Below are 13,188 nucleotides of genomic sequence, written 5' to 3' on the forward strand. Positions count from 1 at the left end.
ATTCAGTCAATTCTTTTTTTAACAGTTCATTTTTTTCCCAGTTGCATCATCCCAGGGGACCGGACAGGTTATGGAGGGATTATTGGGTGTATGATTTTCTCACCTTACATGGCTCTGCAAATTGCAGTGCCTTACAGGCGATGGAGTCTGGAGTCTCTCAAAGTCTCATTTACAGCAGGTCACTCAGGCTGCAGACGGCCCTTGGTCTATGCAGCAGCGTGGAAGTGGTCCGCCCCTGTGACGGCAGAGTGAACAGGCTGCTGTGCGGGGACTCGCAGGTGTACAGGCGCAAATCACACATTTCTGGATTCATTTTCTCAAATGAGTCACATTTCTTGGAACCTGTTTTAATCATTGTAACTCTCGGTTTCTGTCAAGTTGAAATTCACACTGCGTGTTATCAGGGGGAGGAACTGAAGAATAAAAAAACATAAATACCGTGTGTGTCCTCAAGCTGGAACATTTCCAGGGAGGGATTTTTTAAATTTTTTTTTTGGTTTTTGCAGGGATTTTCCATAAACTGCATCCGTGCTCTGAGTCACTGTCAGCGCAGTCACCACGTACATTTCATCTCAAGGTTTCAGACCTACGACCGCATTTACAAACGCATCCATAAGCTAGCAACAGGCAGGCTCCTGGTGGGTGTTGTGAGTTCCTCGCCCCTCTTATGCCTGTGCCCGAGTAGGTGTGCAGTCATGGAAGACTCTTGGCAGGGGTTTGTATGGCCCGCTCTCCTCTCTCCTGTGTTCTTGTTCTCTACCCACAGCTCTTCCTTAACTCCCTATTCGGTTTCCCGCTCCCACCAATGGCACACCTGTCCCGTTTCCCCAGCCTGCTGTCTGCTGAGCCTGTTGCCCAGCCTCTCCACCCCACCTCAGGATTACCAATTCTGGATACTTCATACAATCTTTCCTGAACTCATCAGATTGATCGATATTTGATGTTGGGGGGAGAGGGGGGGGAGGGGCACACATCCCCTCAAACTTAGGGAAAACAACAAATGCCCCCCCCCCCCCCCCATAGTATTATTTTGTATTGTGTGGTACTGGTAATGTTCCCCCGGAAATGAAATCTTTAAGAAAATGTCCTTGTTGTCGACTCCACAAGAAATGAGTTGGTATGTCTGTGGACCGAGTTCACCCAGTGGTTCAGCTGTAAGTCTCATTTCACTCAATGGCTAGCTGATATTTCTCATTCTCACCAACTTTTCAGGGAAAACCAGTGCTGTGGAATGGATATTTAAGAGACCAATGAACTTGGCTTGTCCTCACATCACTGACCAAAGCACCACGCGCTAGAGAGCATTCCAGCTTTGACTGACCTCATGTAATTGCAATCCTGCCTACTACTAGAGATGTGTTGCAGCTGACCGTCAGTTTATTAGCAAAGCACATCGCCCAAGTCAATGTGATTTATAGTACACAGGACAGCAAGTTAGTCAGACTCAAAGTTATGAGCCTGACAAGTGTGAATAATAAAGATTATTGTAAGGATCCCACACAGATAACATTAAAAACACACAGTTTGATTTAAAAAATTCCAGATTGTGCAATTATGGCGAAATGACAAGGTGAAGACGTCAAAGATTGTTTTGCTCTGAGTGAAGCGGAAAGGATTACGTCACTTTTTGGCTAGAGTGAAACTAACTTTTGCACGAGCCTTTTGCTAGTGCCTGCTACCACTCAGAAGCATACTCTTCTGTGACTTCCCCATCTCACTTCTGAGAACCCCATCGCCCACAGTCAACAGACTGTTTCTTTAACTGACCATTTTTTTTCCCACTAAGACCCTGGGGCTCGTGCACGCACAAATGCACGTCCAGGCAAGTTGATGCTGTACCTAAATTTGGGCAAAGCATGCCAAGTTTCTCCGCAGCAGCTGGAAAATCTCTAGAACTGTCTATTTCTCTAACACGTTTTGTGCATTTAGTTTGTGCAGGTATTTATGCATGCATGATTGCATACGTGCATGCATGTATACATGCACCCATGACCTGCAGTAATAAATTACAATGACTACACATATTTCTACTCATCCCTATTTGAGAACCTTTTATTGTTTAATAACATATCTTCTTTGACAGAAAATAATAGATATTAAATGAGCATAAGACTCCTAGTCAGAGCATCTACCATATGGATTTTCTTCTGCTATTCCCAATATCTGTAGTAGAGTCATTAATAACTGCATTAATAATAATACTTGGTAAAACTTTTTACTCTAGGCCGGCTCAACCTTGGTCTTTGAAGTGCTCATTTAAATAGTTTAAAACAAATTCTACCCTTTTCAAAAGATTAAATAAACAAAAAAAGATTTTCTGTTTGCTCAGTAAAACCCAGAGGCACCCTGATGATGATGATAAGAAAAAAAGTCCCTGCTGTTTTACATTTTCCACTTGCAAGCAGAGAAATAAATCTCTTTTAGTTTGGAAGCACAGAAATGAACAAATCTCAAATCCACACTTAATCAGACAGAACACAAAAGTGGGGCATATTCAACAAGACCAAAATGTTATTTGTATGTTTTAGAATGGAAACAGGACTAAATGCCAGGCTGCAGAATGTTGCCAGAACATGGATTGAATGCAGGAGAGAGCCTTGGCCAATTAGAATTGGACAATTATATACTAACTTGCTGCAATATGTTACCATAGAGGAACAAGAAAACAAAAACACAGAAACACCAAGAGGCAATAATGGTTTATCTAATACAGAGCTTTGTCCTGAACCACAGGGGTTGATTTCCATCTACATTGTTGGCACTTAATTTCGCAATTAAAGCAGTTGATTGCACAGTTACCTCAACTGACCTGCTTTCTTAGGTGAAACTAAGTTTAAGGTTAAAAATATGAACCTTGAGAACCTCACAGTTTTTGATCCCTGATCTAATAAGTCATAGAGCAGGGAATTCAAATGCTCATCCAGTTAGCTTCCAAATCAGGATTTCTAAGAAAAAGAAAAAAAAAACTCTGCAGCCAACAAATTACTTGATATAAGCAGATGTTTTGAAATGCACCAAACTCCAGTAGACGCCTGCTGGACTATGGCAGATCAGATTTGGGAGGAAGAACAGTCACGGATGGCGTACAATATATTCAGCGCAATACGATTCAATGAGGTGGGGTCCGGGGGAGGCTTCCAATTTATTCTGCCCCCTTTGAGATGTTTACCATGGCAAACCGTGGTCAAAATGACCTCTCCAAGATAAATTACAAACAGCAAGAAGAGTTCAGCCCCTCTCCCAGAGCAATCTGACAACAGGTGAGCGTTAATTTACCACAACACACTCTCAAGCACACTGCAGATTATCTTGGGTTTTTTTTTTTTTTTTTTTTAAACAGAATTTCAATCAGACTGGGAAGAGGCTTGTTTCTTGAAATAAAGGACTAATTAACACCAAAAAAAAACTGAAAAAATATAATCAACAACAAGAGATACATGCAGCTGATTTTCTTATGCCAATTAAGGCAGGATGAGAAACTGTGCTGAAACAGTCATTGGAAATAGTGCGGGATGGCAATTTCATTATTTTCATTCCTGTTAATTATCTTCTCTACTTGAATAAACAAAGCGAGATTCAATACCTGCTGTAGTTGGCACTTGGTTCAAAACATTTCAGTCAGATGTGAAATGTGAAGGATTTTCAGATTTAGATGCTAATTTCACCGCTAATAAATGCACCTGCAATGACTGCAGAAAAGGTCGCACTAACTCTGAGCGACAAAACTGTACTTCTGTGCATTCTGATTACGGATGCATAATATGTATTTATCAGCCATGGCAAAGAAAGGACAGCGCGTTAGCAGCAGCATGGAGAAGCTGTAATAGCAGCTGAGATGCGGCCAGGAGGTCCAGGGTTCATATCCCAGCTGGGAGACAACTGTTGTACGCTGAGCCAGGCTCTTGTCTAAAGCCATTCCTATAAACTAAAGAGCATGACAGAGGTGGAAAGTCCAGGGGTCAGAAAGCAAAAGTCCTGTCTCTTCCACCCATGAACTCAGCCAGCTGATTTCACTAGTTGGTTCAATCTCCTGAATGAAGAATTGTGCTGATTGGCAAATCCAGGGGATTGGAACAAAATAGTGGGGAAGAATTTTACTTTCTGGACCTGTATTTTCCCACATCTGGAGCGTGGCTCTATGAATAGGTGCTATGCACCATGGGAGTCATTTAAGACTAGGACGATGGATCTGTAAAGATAAATCTTTTTTTTTTTTTTTAATAAAAATGTTTGGGTGAAAGACTACGACGACAAAAGAAGGCCGACTGAATGCAGGAAGGAAGCAGTCACCCCCCTCCTGTGGGAAGACGGGAGACGTGGGAGATTTGCAGTATCCCTGTGATATGTCTGCTAGCCCCTAGAAGACCCGTTAGTCATGGTTTGAATTTTGATGCGCCCCCCCCCCCACCCCCATATTCCTGTTCTTTTCATATGTAGCATCTGGGTGCCTTCCGTTCAGCAGGTAACCGTCCTCCTCCCCCCCGACTTATTTGCCTCTCTCCTCTTTCGCTTCCTGCTTTTAATGATCCCTCACAGAGCGCAGGAAGCGGTTTCTCTCCGTGCGAAGGAGTGCCAAGCTGGTACGCCCCACGCAAAATGAAGGCCGGATTTATGACTGGCGCTAGAAAACACAGAGGGGGCATCGGGGGCAGACGGGGACAGAGTGGGATAGAGGTGGGCCGGGGGGGGGGGTGTGGGGAGGGGGGTTGGGTGCATATCCGTACGAGGCGTATCTCAACGCTACAGGTTGTTTTCTTTTTTTTCGAAAGCCAGCGCTGCCGTCTTTTGCACCGGTGTTGATCTGCTTTCATTCCGCCTGGCTACTGCCAATTGAGACCTGGGCTTCCTAGCACGGCATTTAGAGAGAGAGAGTGCACTCAGGCTCCTGAGTACACTGACCGGCCGCTGAATGGAAACGCTCGGAGCCAATGTACACGGAGAAGTGGCCGCTGGGTAAATATCCTCAGCGCTCTGGAGCTGTTTGTGTTCCAGCGCAATGACTCTCTGCTCGCCTTCACCACAGGTCGCTCATCCCAAAGGTCCAGGGCATTGTTTTCCATTCATTTATTTTAAAAAAGGACTAAAGCTAGCTACTATACTAATGCATATACAGCCCCATTGTGCAGAGATTTATATATATATACATATATATATATATATATATAGTAAATATGTAACAAATTTTACTAAACAGATGCAAAACAATGGTAAAAGCATCAAATGTCACCGCAAGTATAAAAACCGTTTTGAAATCTGCCATAAACCTTTGTGCTTATGACATATACAGGAGACAGACAGACAATGCACAGAATCACATATCACATGCAGAGCACAGATAACACGAGGCAGCAATACTATGTATGTATTGTCACCCTCAATGCCACACACACTGCTGACTGCAAAGATTTGTTGAATAACCAAGTGAGTGAGGGAGAGAGAGAGAGAGAGAGAGAAAGAGAAATGGAAATTGCACAACTATTGCCTATTTTATTATTTATTTTATTATATGGAACTTCAATGGCAGCGATGATCGTGTCTGTGCAACATAATGGCTTGGTTGTACTACTACATAATGCGCAATACGATGATTCATAACATGACTCATCAATAAACCAATCAAATACTCACAACTGAAATATGCATAGGGTTTTTTGTCTGTGAAACCACAGTGGCTTAATCAAAACAATAAACCTGGAACGAAAATGTTTTCATAACAACATTTATTCTTGAAAAACAAATCTCCCAGATTACATTCACTTGCATTCTGGGAGACCTCGGCCAATTCTGGGAGTCTCCCGGTAGCTGGCAGCCCTATAATGACAGAAGAGTAAGCTGTATGGTGTATAGTTTAAGTGTTACTGAAAAGGCTGGTGTGACACCTCCTTCCAGATGTGGCCCTCAGGAACTGCAATAGAAAGCATTTCCTTTTTCCTCCCTTCTCTCTCCACCCATATAAGGCCTCCGCTCTGTTTGGTTTCAAAGTGACGTACAGCCAAACATTTCCTTTCTAATTCCCTGCTTCCTGTCTGTCATGCTGCTTCGCGAAGGAGCAGAGAGTTAGAACGCTGCCAATAAAGGCGTGCCTGTCTACGTAGGGGGTGACATAGCTCAGGAGGTAAGACCGATTGCCTGGAAGTCGGAGGGTTGCCAGTTCAAACCCCGCCCTGGGCGTGTCGAAGTGTCCTTGAGCAAGACACCTAACCCCTAACTGCTCTGGCGAATGAGAGGCATCAATTGTAAAGCGCTTTGGATAAAAGCGCTATATAAATGCAGTCCATTTACCATTTACCATTTGCCTGTGTTGCATCCTCATGAGGATTACGGCAATACCCAGCACCATACCAGCAGCTAAGGACAAGTAAATCCCATTCCACAAAACGTCCCTCACATAGCACCTACAGCAGTGATCAGATGAACAATATGGCAGGGTCTGGGTTTACCTCTACCCAGATTGTGGCTCTGGTGTGTCAGATGATTGCTCATGGATTTGTGGCCTGTCCTGATGTTCTCCTTTGAATGCATTTACATGGAAAATGCCTCACGCTTAAATAAATATTAGGTGCGCCTTCATGCCAAGGATTTGTGCACCTGCTTACAGACCAACTTCTGTCGCAGTAAAAACACTGAACGATTTCTCTGAACAGTGCAAGTACTGAATTCAATTTGGATTCAGCGTCTTATAAAAATCATTTCTTTTGGAATGTGTTACAACCATTTCACTCCTCTGTACGATTTCAGTGTCGGGAAATTACAGGCACTGTTGACCAAAGTCTGTGGCACAAAATGAGGGAAATGGTCATAAGCATAGAGAAAACGCTGCTGTGATGTAATCTGGTGGCCTGCCTCCTAACCGGCCTTCATAAGGAAACCAGCGACTCACCCCTGGTTTCCTGCGCACAACGGCCCCTTGGGTCTTCGCCAGCACTCCGGAGTTCCATACGGTTTTGGCCGGGTCGAGCACAAGCCTTCGGTTGTTTGAGCTCACTCCTGAACGCGTAGGACTTTTCGGTCGAAGGTAACGAAAATACTACGTAGACAAAAGCAAGAAGGCGCGCCACAACCTTGGAAACAATACATCAAAAAATCAAGAGTGTCCAATCCTCGAGCGAGTTATAGTTTCTAGTCCCCGCTTCCAAACAGACCTCGGCAACAGCTGACTGCCATCTTCTCCCAGGTGTGTAATTCTCTCCTTTTTGTTCTCTCCGGCTGTAGGTAAACAGGTAAGGCAGGGTGAGGAGACTCCACCAGGCAGAGCACATTCTGTCTGCTGTTGGAACTCCCATCAGGTGGGTAAGCTTCTCCCCCAATGTTTGCCGAGCTTGGGTATTTTGTAACCTGATCCTCACAGGTTCCGTGGAGGAGCACTCCATCTCTGGGTCTTCCTCTGCCTCCAAGGGCTCTACCACAACACAACACATGGGTGTTACAGGAGCACCACCAACATAAGCTGTCAATGAATTAATGTGGCACAAGCAAGTCTTAGACCGGCAGTCTGGAGCGCTCATCACATAATTACGCTCACCCACCTGTTGCAGGACAGGATAGGGGCCACAAACATGGGGACCCAACCTATCTAGAATCAAGACCTGGTGTTCCTCTACATCCTTTGCCGAGTCGCTGCCTATATTGCCCTTTTGAAGAGCAGGTTTTTTGGAATGTTTTTTCAAAACTCTAAGTAAGTGTTCTAAAGCTCCTCGGCTTTCAATTTAAAAACCTGTAGTGATTCTTATACCAGTATTAGAATGTTCAGTTAAGAACAGTCTAATCACATATTTGTGATCTCACGTCTTACAGATTTAAACTATCATTGTCAAAGTTTGGAAAAGTTTTGAAATTAAACTTGATTTGAGCAGGTGCAGTACATTCCCTTGCCACCACCCTTTCCTTGAAGATACGTAGTGGACCTTGAACCTCATGCCGTAAGCCAACTCAAAAGGGCTAAATCCCACTATGCGCATCACAAATAGCAAACAGTAGAAACAACAGTGCCTCATCCCAATCTCAGTGAACACTCACTGTGTATTACACCCTTCCAAGTTACATGGAACCGCACAGTTGCACCGTGCTATTGTGGACGGTGATTCATTTGATTATCAAAAGGATTTATTAAAAAGATTCACAATTGGGTTTGTTGACTCAGCCAAGATAAGTGGGTTGGCCAGCCCAGGATACAATGAAATGCAACAGTAACTGACTGGGAAATAAAATGACATTCCCAGCTGCAGTTGACGCTAGTTTCTTACTACTGTATTCTTAGGCTACATACACGGCGCTAACATGGTACCCTAACTGCTTAGCTATGTGACAGCAGTTAATATACAGCGAATCAGTCAATAGTTGTCGCATAGGCATATGGGGTTACCTAACTGCTATGTGTGCTTAGGTAGCTAGCCAGCTAATAATAATAATAACAATAAGGACATTTAAAACCTGTTTGAGCTGAATGGCAGACAACCTGAAATCAAACGCCAAACATCTTTTCCATAAAAAAAACATTTAGCCATACCATGCGCAAAAACAGGTCTGCACACAAACCTGAGGCTGGATAGCAGTGTTGCCAACTCAATAAGCAACAAACAATAAGAGACAATAAGCAACCTGACCACTCACCATCAAAAATAAGCAACAGCATGCCCAACCCAGCAGAGATTGCAGAGCGATTGTGTACAGGGAAATGGGACATGGAATAGCTAAATGAATAAGTTAGCTAGTGTCCTTGGAAAAAAAATATTCTAAATGTGAAAAAAACTGGTTGCACAGCACACAGATTTTTTAAAACAAGCGGGAAAAAAAACCCACGGCTTCAGATTTTTCAGAAGTCACTTCGGCTGTTAACACAAACAAAAGCAGTTGAGTGCATAGACGTAGGCTATGTGGGCAGGTGAGATAATTTGATTGTCACTTGTTGAACAAATGTGAAACTGCTGTTGAATTGTTAAAAGCAGTGGCGATTGGAATTGCAGTGCATCAAATTGATTAAACTGCAATAAAATTCAATATTGCATCAAATAAAATGTTATTACTGTAAATTAAATACTGCATCTAAGAAAATGCTATTAAATAAAATTTTGTGCATGCGGGCAGGTGACTAGTAGATCGGTTTTCTATTTTTATGTTCTTCTCAGCCTATGGAGGTACACAACAGACCTATTCAATGCAGTGGTATTTCGACAGCCTGAAAGGAAGCTGCCTCTCAGCGCGAAGCAAGCACGCCCGCGAAATCACCGTCCCGACTCGCAGCAGAATCAGAAGGTCCCGCCGAGGCACCGGAGGAGGCGAGCCCTTTCACAAGCCACCGCTCCAGCGCTCAGTGCAGCGGGCAGCCGCGCTTTCAAAAGCTCGCAGGTCTCACACGTCAGGCGCCGGAGTTCTGAGGGCTGTTTGGTGCTCTCGGGCCCGAGCCCGATGATCTCATTCATTCTGATGAAAGCTGGCGTGCTGAGTCTGCAGTGTCCGAGGGCAACTCGAGAGTTATGTATTTTTAACCTTTTTGAAGAGTAGGTGGTTTTGGAATGGTTTTTTTTTTTTTTTCCAAAATTTGCAGTCAGTGTTCTTAGAGCAGAGACGCACCGCCACATTCCAAACAAATCCAACTCCCAGGATTCCTGGACCAACCGTTTTTATTAGCGATAAGATTTTCAAAAGGATATCCTCCCTGGACAGCATTATACCATATACTGTTGGTTTGATCTGTTACCACCTACTTTTCCAGTTGTCAAAAAAACCATGTATGAACACTTCTGGTGTTCTGGAACAGTTCCTTTCAGAAAGAAACAGTTTGTAGCTATAATGCTCAGTTTAGAACCGGTGAAGGTCATCCGAGTGATAGGTTGTCTGTTACTGAAACAAAGGTGCACCTCTGCGCAGCAAAAAGTTCAGCGCTAGCATTTATTTCATATTTATTCAGAAGGGAGAAGATTTGCTCGGTTAAAATATGTACACCATCAGTGTGGATTTAAAACTGAAGCTTTTCATGGAGCGCTCTCCTTGATACTGAATTCTTTCCTGAGCCATTCTTTCCAAAATATTGTATCGATAATTAATTTAAGTAATTACAGCAAATTAGTTTCATTTTTTAGTTTGAATCGGTTCCTGTTCCTTTTGTTGTCTTTTTATCTTTTAAGTGTTGAGAACTGAACTGGCAGAAGAAGCAAAAAAAAAAAAACAGGAGAACAAAGGCTGCTTTGATTGAGGCTTTCCATATCTGGGACTGCTGTGAAATCTGTTAATTTTTAGTTTTGTGAAAACAGAGGTCTCAGATGAAGAAGAGTGCAAACAAATGAAAATCTTTCTAAAAAAGCTTTAATCCCATTTATAATCAGTGGCATTTATTTTTTAGTCAGCCAGTATTTTTTGTGAGTGATTTTAAAATGCTTTGCAAGTCTTCACTAGTGTATGATGGGAATCACAACCAGCTGTTCCCCCGGCAACAGCATCATCTGCGTCAGTGTATGAATCTGATCCTGCGCTACGGAGCAGCACAGCACACACTGCACCTGCTCAAATCAAGTTTAATTTCCCTTCCAAGCTTTGACAATGATAGTTTAAATCTGTAAGGTGTGAGATCACAAATATGTGATTAGACTGTTCTTAACTGAACATTCTAATAGTGGTATAAGAATCACTACAGGTTTTTAAATTGAAAGCCATGGAGTTTCAGAACACTGACTTAGAGTTTTGAAAAAACATTCCAAAAAACCTGCTCTTCAGAAGGGCAATAAAGGTGGCGACTGGGCAAAGGATGTAGAGGAACACTTTAGCCCCATGTGAATTCCCATGCAAGTTGGGGTTCAATGTCGTCCCTTCTCTTTCCGTTGCCCTCTCTGCTTTCTCTGTCTGAATTAAGCAAAAAAAACACGAATGGATCCACTCTGCTCTACAAAGTATAACAGCTTGATGGCACAGAAACAAGCTGTTTTTCTCTGTCTTGTTAGACGTCACGTCCCACAATCCTGCCTAATATTTTATTATTAAGTCTATTTGGCATCGGAAAAGAAACATTACACAGCCCTTATCGTACCGTTTGGATGACAGAACAGACAGTACATCTTTATCACAATCAAAGTCAGTGGAGGATGCGGTGGCCAAGACTCAAAGGCCAAAACATGACAAAGGGCCCTTGATTTCTGTTGCGTGCGGTTAGCCTTCCATAATGTCAGCTGTGTCAGACACCTAAAGTGCAGCTGTTCACGCTTTTGCTCAAGGGGCTTGATCAACTTCCCGGGAGAGTCTCCATCCTGATGGATCCCAGGCTGCTTCCCCTCCTCAGCTCATTATTGCGCATAAAATCACCATGGCTAATCAGCTAAATGCATAAAACATTGCTTATTTTGAATTCAAATCACTGATCTTTGAATCCAGAGCCAAAAAGGGAAAAAGAAAAAAACCTGTAAGGAGAATAAAATAACACACGCGCACACACACGCCCACACACACACACACACACACATACACACACGCATGCACATGCCCACACACACACACACATGCATGCACACACAGTCTCTCACACACACATGCATTTTCTTTCTCGTTCACTCTCTCTCTCTCTTTTGATTGTCCACTTAGTTAGGTATTGACTTTTGAATAAATGTTGCATGGCGGTACGACCAGGTAAAGACTTTCCATTCCATTAGCCAAGGCGGGAGCAGAAACTGCTCTTTCGCCATCTCTGTTTTCTCAACAACAGCAAAAAAGGATCAATGCCTTTCCTTCACAGGGGGGCAGAATTCTCATTCTCTTTGGCTCTAAATGACTTCCGCAGCTCAGATAATATCATGGCATAGGCAGCCACAGGTAGAACTGCAATGCATCTCCTGGAGTTGGTACCAGGGTACCATGAGCGGAGTGTGATTCACACCCACTGTGCTATCATTTCAAGATGTGAGGGAATCTATCTGCAACAGTGCTCGACTGACAAATTGCCTGGTGAAACCAACGATATAGAGAGAATTATTGGCACTGGGCAAAGCGGGTTTTGTATTTTTGTATTCGTACTTCTCGATAACACATTGGGAAAAAATGACAGCCTATTTCATGGCAGCTTCTGATATGGCGAGGCTGTTGACTACTGTGCTGAGGATTCTCCCTATATTATTTGTCTCTGTCACCGGTGTTTCTGACATAACCACTTGACTGCAGTTGTACCTGGGGCTTGTAACAGCTGTAATCATTGCAAGCAGAGTACTAATCATGGTTGTGTTTGAGTTTACATCTATTCTTTTGCATGGGGGAAAGGACTAAAATGGTTTCTTAGTTAACCATTTCTCCGCTATAAGTATAAATGTATATAAGCCACTATAAGTTGTTTTTTTATTCATATGTGCTGCTATGGACAGACTGCATTTATTATTGATTCTGTTGGTTTTTTTTACAGAATGTTTGTGGGCCTACTCACTACTGTTGCCATACCTTAGACCTAGTGCTGTCCTATGGCATCAGTGTTCTGAATTTTTCCATTAGACCACTTAATCCTGCTTTATATAATCATTTCCTTTTTACCTTTGAAATCCAGGCAGCCAGAACAATATTACCACCGGTCATTAAAATGCGCAGTCCTTCCAAATTTCAGAAATATGCTCCTGGAGTCACTTGCACAAAATCCAGAGAATGCTGTCGTCTGGAGAGAAAATGGCGTTCAGCTGAACTGGAGTTATTTCATCTTGCATGGAAGGATAGCCACTACAAGCAGGATCTTCTGTCTGCTAGATCCACGTTTTTCTGTAAACAGAAAAAACGTTTCTGTGTATCACTCCTCCCATGACTGGTGAGCAACCCAGTACTTGGCTGCCACTGGAAGAGATGGGAACATTGCCACTAAACTGTTTTATACCCATTGATATGGATGAGCTGACTAAACCAGTTATGTCCTCAAAGCCTGTGTGCTTGACCCAATTGCAACACAATTGGTTCCAGAACATTTTCCTGAGGGCCGTTGAGTGGCTTATTTGGATTAGGCCCCACACTGGGCTGCATCGATCAGCCTCGTGCCGTAGGACTGGACCCAGATCGTGCCAGTGCCAGCTGTGGCCAGTAGATCCATAGGGTGGTGCACAATTGCTGATGTGGGTCGTCCTGGGTACGGGAGGATTCAGTCGTTTAGTTGTCTGCGTTTCACCACTCTCTGGCGACCCCTGCTGGTAGATCAGGCGCTCATGGACTGCCATGCCAAAGCTGGATATGAAATGT

This window comes from Anguilla anguilla, chromosome 12 (assembly GCF_013347855.1).
Source record: "Anguilla anguilla isolate fAngAng1 chromosome 12, fAngAng1.pri, whole genome shotgun sequence".
Classification (NCBI taxonomy): domain Eukaryota; kingdom Metazoa; phylum Chordata; class Actinopteri; order Anguilliformes; family Anguillidae; genus Anguilla; species Anguilla anguilla.